The sequence below is a fragment of the Ornithodoros turicata genome, chromosome 4 (assembly GCF_037126465.1).
Source record: "Ornithodoros turicata isolate Travis chromosome 4, ASM3712646v1, whole genome shotgun sequence".
In the NCBI taxonomy this organism is placed as follows: Eukaryota; Metazoa; Arthropoda; class Arachnida; order Ixodida; family Argasidae; genus Ornithodoros; species Ornithodoros turicata.
The window spans coordinates 25,562,297-25,569,893 of record NC_088204.1 but is presented as its reverse complement, the minus strand read 5'-3'; positions in this window follow the sequence as shown (position 1 = coordinate 25,569,893).

Here is a 7,597-nt window from a genome sequence, read left to right as displayed (position 1 = left end):
CCACACAGTGCACAGCGTCCGCTTCCAGAAAATGATATGGTGGGGGTGGGGGTTTGCACTCTTGTCCCTCCCCCCCTGGAAAAAATCCTGGGAACGCCCATGTTACTAATGTATAAGACATCCACATGAATATATAGAAGAATTAGGCATCAACGACAGATTTGGGTCGCATTCATGAAGTAACATGTTTCATAATAATATACTAATCAGCCACCCTGCTGCTGAAATGATCACTGACATAGAGCTCCGTCAAAAAGAAACTCACACCCTCTTTCGTACGACGTTTGTGTTACAAACAGTTGTTCATTGTAAGATGTAACGTCATAGGAGAGCTGTCAGATTTTCTATGCAGCGCTATGGTTTTGTGCAAGAGATCATTTCTGCAGTTACCGTGGGCGTCCTATATATAAATGCGAATACGCGGACCAACCTACGTGTATGTCGTCGGCTGTGGGACCTTCGGTCTTAAAACTTTTCTCATCTTCGTTTTTCTTTTTCTTTTTCTGTTCTGTTATGCGTAATGCATTGCGAGAGCAACCTGTACCTGAGCTCAGCTCCAGCACGTATTCGTGTGTACAACACTGCAGCATAATTCCCAACGTCCGTGTGTGAACTTACATAAGCCCCTTATACGCAAGCCACACCGCAAACTGAATGCATTAAACGGAATGCCGGTAACTTCACCTCCTCACCAGTCATCATCTTTCGTGGCATCGTTCTTTCCACCGACTTGTTGAAAACACGGGCGTGTTGAAAAAACGATGCCATTCGGGATGACGGTTGGTAAGTGAAGTTACTGCCATTCCGTTTAATGTATTAAGTTTGCGCGTGCCTACGGTACTAGAAAGTAAAGCACCATCCACCCTTATGCTGGTCAGAATGAAAAGAACATGCCAAGCTGGGTTTCTTTGCGGATTTGAATTAAAAGAAGCAAAAACGACCATACTGGCTCGTATTTAAAAATCGCCAATGGGTAAAAAATGAGCCGAACTCTCTGTTTTCACTTGCTTTGTCTTTGTTCCACGGCCACTTCACTCTAACGCAGACATGGTAGCACGGCGGCGGTCAGTGCTAACGCAATAACGTGCCTTCTACGCATAAAGACCCCGAGCTCACAATCGCACAATTCAAATCCAACTACCATGAAGCGTCGTTAGCTGATTAACGTGTATTCGCGACTCTGACTGCTAATGAATAATTTCAATTACTTGAATGATTTAGGTCCAGGTAGCAGGCTCGGTTGACTGTTATTTCTGTTGTGATTCTGCGAACAACCCGGTGGGTGAGTTAACCCCCGCGACATGAGCTACGTGCGGGGAAAGTCAACCCAAACCAGTAATTCATGGCAATGCTCCTCTTGTAACCGCTACTAATCTTGCCTTACTACTACTAATCTAATCTAATCTTTCATATCGCACAAACTTTTTTAAAATCCTGAACGACCACTGACGCCTTCCTGTCCACTTCAACCACTGTAACACACACACACACACACGCGCGCGCGCTGCTCTCTTACATAATAAAAATAAATAAATAAATGACATTTATTTATTTATTCAATGGCTTTTCCCCTCTTTATATATATATATATATATGTGTGTGTGTGTGCGTGTGTGTGATTTGTTAGATATGGCTGTACATACATATATATATATATGTTTGTAACTCAAACGTCGCCATGCCAGTCCTGGACAGCTGTTTCGGCCTTGTTGGGCCTCATCAACAGGACGCAGGCAGGCAACGTTTGAGTGGATGGCGTCAGAAGGTCACGTAACACGTGATTCCTCCCGTCAGGGTGAGACAACTCACTCACTGAAAGCCCAGTGCAAAGCCAGTGAAGTATAAAATGAAAAAAAAAAAAAATAGCCGGAGCTCTTTGGCTGCACGTATAGCATATGTTTGTAACTCAAACGTCGCCATGCCAGTCCTGGACAGCTGTTTCGGCCTTGTTGGGCCTCATCAACAGGACGCAGGCAGGCAACGTTTGAGTGGATGGCGTCAGAAGGTCACGTAACACGTGATTCCTCCCGTCAGGGTGAGACAACTCACTCACTGAAAGCCCAGTGCAAAGCCAGTGAAGTATAAAATGAAAAAAAAAAAATAGCCGGAGCTCTTTGGCTGCACGTATAGCATATGTTTGTAACTCAAACGTCGCCATGCCAGTCCTGGACAGCTGTTTCGGCCTTGTTGGGCCTCATCAACAGGACGCAGGCAGGCAACGTGTGAGTGGATGGTTGATGGATGCATCCACTCAAACGTTGCCTGCCTGCGTCCTGTTGATGAGGCCCAACAAGGCCGAAACAGCTGTCCAGGACTGGCATGGCGACGTTTGAGTTACAAACATATGCTGTACGTGCAGCCAAAGAGCTCCGGCTATTTTTTTTTTTCATTTTATACTTCACTGGCTTTGCACTGGGCTTTCAGTGAGTGAGTTGTCTCACCCTGACGGGAGGAATCACGTGTTACGTGACCTTCTGACGCCATCCACTCAAACGTTGCCTGCCTGCGTCCTGTTGATGAGGCCCAACAAGGCCGAAACAGCTGTCCGGGACTGGCATGGCGACGTTTGAGTTACAAACATATGCTATACGTGCAGCCAAAGAGCTCCGGCTATTTGTTTTCATCATATATATATATATATATAGAACAAATAGGTTAATATATCAGACGGCTACGAAGTTGAATAAAAGTAAAATAATAAGACTCGGACTACAGATTACAGGTACGTTAACAAAAACTAATTTATTTAATGGGCAATTTAACACATAGATTAAAAAAAGAATGGTCGACGTTTCGACAGTGGCACTGTCTTCGTCAGGACAAAAAAAAAAAAAAAAAAAAAAAAAAGTTGTAGTATTTTCCTGGCCTGATGAATCACCTGAATAGACTTGTTCGTTTGGGTCAATGGACTTCAGAACTGTTGGGGTGCTTTCAAGATTTTCGGAGCAGGTTTGGTAAACCATGCTTCTTTCCTTAGGCTTGCGTTGTTTAGGCTGTTTCTTGAAGGGGAACACGGAAGGAACAGCGTCAGCATGTAGCATCCTCCTTCCACTGACCACATTTTGCACAAAGTCACCATCTTTAAAATGTAGGAAACAGACTTTAGCTCTCGAGACGTCAAAGGGAGGGGCTCGCTTCGTTGCAGAAAGCCACCCATCTCGCAGCTTCTTGTCAGCAGGAAAGTTGTGGAATGAGACCTGAAACCAAACCAGAGAACAGTCAACATATAGCGACAACATTTTCAATAAAATTAGCAAAACACTTTTTGTTATGGTCATGCTATAATTCATGGTTGTACATAGTTATGTATAATACGATGTCTATGTGCACCATTATGCAAGTTTTTTTTTGCTTTCTTTGTTTATCAATGTTAACATACTTGTGAAGCTTGTTCCTACAGCTTTTCGGTGAAGTGAATAAATGCTATCTAGGATTATTACCGACTAGATTTTAATGAATGCAACAAGCATTTGTTAGTGTTTACCACGCACATCTCCTGGCGAATGTCGTCATACTGTACCGTACTGCAGTATACTGCTGGCATAGCACGAGGCAAAAAAAAAAAAGAAAGGCATGCTAGCGCCAGGCGATATTGGCTCGTGCACTTTCCCGACGCGGATGGCTTAAAAATTTTTTTGCGGCATCATACTTGCACGGAGAGACAAGCGTGGCCAGGTCTGACACATTTACCGGACCACGCATGCACTCAAATATCCGTTCACAGCAATAAATAAAGTTACTGCTCACCTTTTTACCTTTCGGTCCGATATTCCCTTTCTGTGTACAGCAGGGCACAAAACAATAATGCGGCATTGTTTGCTTTCTCGGTTCCCGTCGAGTAGCGAGCCGTGCCGGGAAACCAAAAATAATGACCGCTATCCTCAAACATGGCGCTGAAGCCGGGTTCGCGTCGGTGGCGAAAGATGGCGAGCACTTTTGCATAAGATGTATTCCCTTTTCGCGCCCTGACCTGATAACAACACCGATAACACGCCCGGGAGCTTTCGCGTAAGATAAAGAATAAGACGTGATGTACAACTGTGGGAACGAGCATGAGACTTTCCAGATATCGGGAGATTGCCGAATGAAATTGGCAGGTTGGCGCCTGTGATAGCCTTCTGGACGACAAATTGACTAAATGCGAGTTCTAAGGGTGCAGCAAGGACAACAGCTACGGTCCGCAGACGATACAGACTACGTAATTTTATGATGATACCGTCAGTATCAAGTTGGTATCAGGAGTTATTACGAGCTAAAATAGACGAAAATGACAATGTGGCGCCAGTGAGTGCCACTTGGGCGACGATTTGGCGAAATGTCTGAAGTATATAGATTGGGCTGGTTGGTGTAAATCCACAAGCGACAAAAGAACAACCACGAAACAACAGCAGAGCGACTCGTGTGTGATCTTGTCTCCTGTTTGTTCTTTGGTCATTTGAAAATTAACGATTTCACCAAACGCTACTTCGCAGGCTGTAGCAAGGGAATCAGGTATGGGCCACGGACTCATAGCTATTAAGCATGGATATACAGACTACGTAATTAAATGATGACATCTTCGATATCACGTTTATATCCAGAGTTATTACTAAATGAAATGGGAGATATGGACAATTTGGCGTCTTCGAGTGCTGTGGCGATGCGAGTGGTGGCGTCTGCGAGTGGTAATGATTTGATCAAACGCGACTTCGTTAGACCAGAAATTTGCAGAACTAAATACATTCAAAATCGAGGGCGTGTATATTCCCAAATCCCAGCAGTGGGTAGGAATACAGAAGGTCACCGACACACGAGGCGGTGAAGAAGTAGAGAACACTGAGTGAATTCTATTTTAGTGTATTTACAATACTGTTTATCCATACCTATAGGTATAGTCGCAGGTGGATATGTTACAAGGCAATTTACAACAACACAAGAACAGACAGTTACAACAGATGCTGCAGTTTCTAACTTAAAGTCCCATGTCAGATTTTGCTTTCCGCAGGTAGGAAAATTTGATTGGCTGAAGTGTGGGAAAGGAAAATCAGTGACGAAACCAAAATAACATGAAAATGAGCTTTTTGCTGGGGGTTCATTTTGAAACGCGTTCGGTGGTGTGTTATCGCATCTCTGAATGACAATGCACGTCTGTCGCCCCCCGCCTGGAAAGGAAACATTTCCGTGACGTGATCCAGCGGGTGAAAGTATTTCTACCGAGGCGACATTCGTCCCTTACAACTACAAATGTAGAGTGCATCGGATGCGTCATACGAAGTTTGTTGTCTTCAGTTCTCTTTTTGTATTACGTGTTAGCGCCGCGAAGTAACTGCGGCTGTGAGCGGCGTACAGACGTAGACAGATGTCTGTTGTATTCAGTAGTATAGTTATGCGTGGAAAATGTAAGGTGCTCCAAAACTAAATTGCATAACAATCAGAGAGTTTAGATAAGCTTGAAATTAAACAACAATAACGCGGTTTGATTGTGCGACCCCTTCCTTCAATTCCAGCCTATAACAACTTGATCTCCAATGTTTATTGTAGATTTCCAATAACCATTTGTATGGTTCCATGGTATGAAGACTGGCATCGGTTTGGATATAGGGTAGTACCGACTGGAACAGGGCAGAATACCGTCGGTGGCGATTAGACATCCAACGTTAAAAATAAAGTTGTTCTTGAGTAGATGTGGAGATAACGATAAACAAGTGCCATGCGCCCTCGACTACATTATTTATTTCTCGATGAAGATGAAGCAATGCTTAGGTCAGGGTAACCAGGGCTCTTGACCACTAAATAGCATAAAGTTGACCCCCCCCCCCCCCCCCCCCAACAATGAAGAATTCGGAAAGAAACCAGGTTTTCAGGGCTTGTCTTTACTCTTGCTCGATGCAGTGCTGCTCCTGACGATATTAGGAAGTACATACACATTCGAGCTGTTCTTGTGACTCACGAACCTCAACAAGTAGCTATAGCGACCTGGTCTGAACGTGCATTTTGATAAACTGCACTGTAAGTAATATGATAATTAAGAAGTAATAGTGAAGACAAGTCCAGGGCACGGCATTATCTTAATGATTACACTAAATTTATGGGCTTGCAGCATAGCAGCAGCCCCTCTGGATATCATGCGCGAAAAACTATACGGAGCACAGAGAAAAAAAAGGGGAAAAAAAGAGATGGAGCAGTTATGTACGAGGGTCATTGTGTGAAAATTTTTAATTACTTCTCTTTCTCTTATTTTTTCTTTTTTACATTGCAAATATAAGCAAAATCCACAATACATTGTGTAGACCGATAATTTCAGTGCTCCTGAACGTTCGGATAATCGTTCGTGAAGAACTACGCACGAAGAACTTTAAACGCCTTTGGAATTTTCAGTGTATCATTTGGAAAGGCAGCTCATTTGTTTCTGTTGGTGTGTCAAGTGAAGTTTTTCATTGATGAATTGTACAGGGTGTTACCATATAAAGGTCTACCCGTGCCGCCATGCCGTATTCGCCAATTACTCAATGCAGGTGGCACATTGTGCGATCTTTATATAAAGCTCATAAGGTCATTTAATCTTGGTAAATTTCAAAGGGATTGAGTGCCGCAGCGCGAAGTTATAACTCAAAACGTGCAATTCCCATAGTCAAAATAAGCAAGATGGCGGCGCTGAGAAGAGCACTTGACATGCTGCTCCCCACACGACAACGTGTCGCATATCCTGCCAGCCGGATGGAACTGCAGTTTTCATTTCGCTTTCGTGTTACTGTCGTATTTTGCTCAGAAGTAAGCAACGTGAGGAACGAAAAATGCCGACGCATACTCAGCAGACGACAATCAAAAGGGATGTCGTCTGCGAGCTGAGAGGCGCCATCTTGGCTGTTTTGACTACGGGAATCTCACGTTTTGCGCTATAACTTTGCGTTACGGTGCTCAATCACTTCGATATTTACCATGATGGAATGTCCTTATGAGTTTTATGCGTATGCAACACATTGTACCGCCTGCATTGAGTAATTGGCGAGCACGGCATGCCGGCACGGGTAGACTTTTATAGGGTAACACCCTGTATATGCGAATGCCTAATAACTATACGGCTCAGCTATTTCTTTTCTATATTTTTTACGCTAAAGCACTTTGCTATAATTGCGGTCATTTCCAGGAGTCCCATTACGCCCCCCCAGTGAGGTGTACACTCCCCCTGAATTTTTCCAGCCCCCCCCCCCCCCCGAAATTCCTGAGATTGCCACAGCTTGACCACCAATGCATATACCCAAAGATATGTATCCATAAACATATACCCCCCTATGGTTCGCTCCACTCGAAATCACGCAGACATCTTACCACGCCGGGTAACCCATCTTATCTTGGCTTCTATGCGCATTGATATGATAGTGCCAGCCGCAACACCAATGACAAAGAAGAAATTGTCGTTGCTCTTCGCTGCTGATACGAGTTGCGCAACGGACTAAAAGCTGATACGTGAATTCAGCATGAGACAGCCGCGACGATATGGCAAGGAAATAACTTGCCAAGATCGAGCCACAAAAGTGAACTTGCACGGCAAATCGCCGGCAGTCCGAACACTTACACGACAGCAGACACCTACGAGCACTGGTGCTAAAGTCTGAGG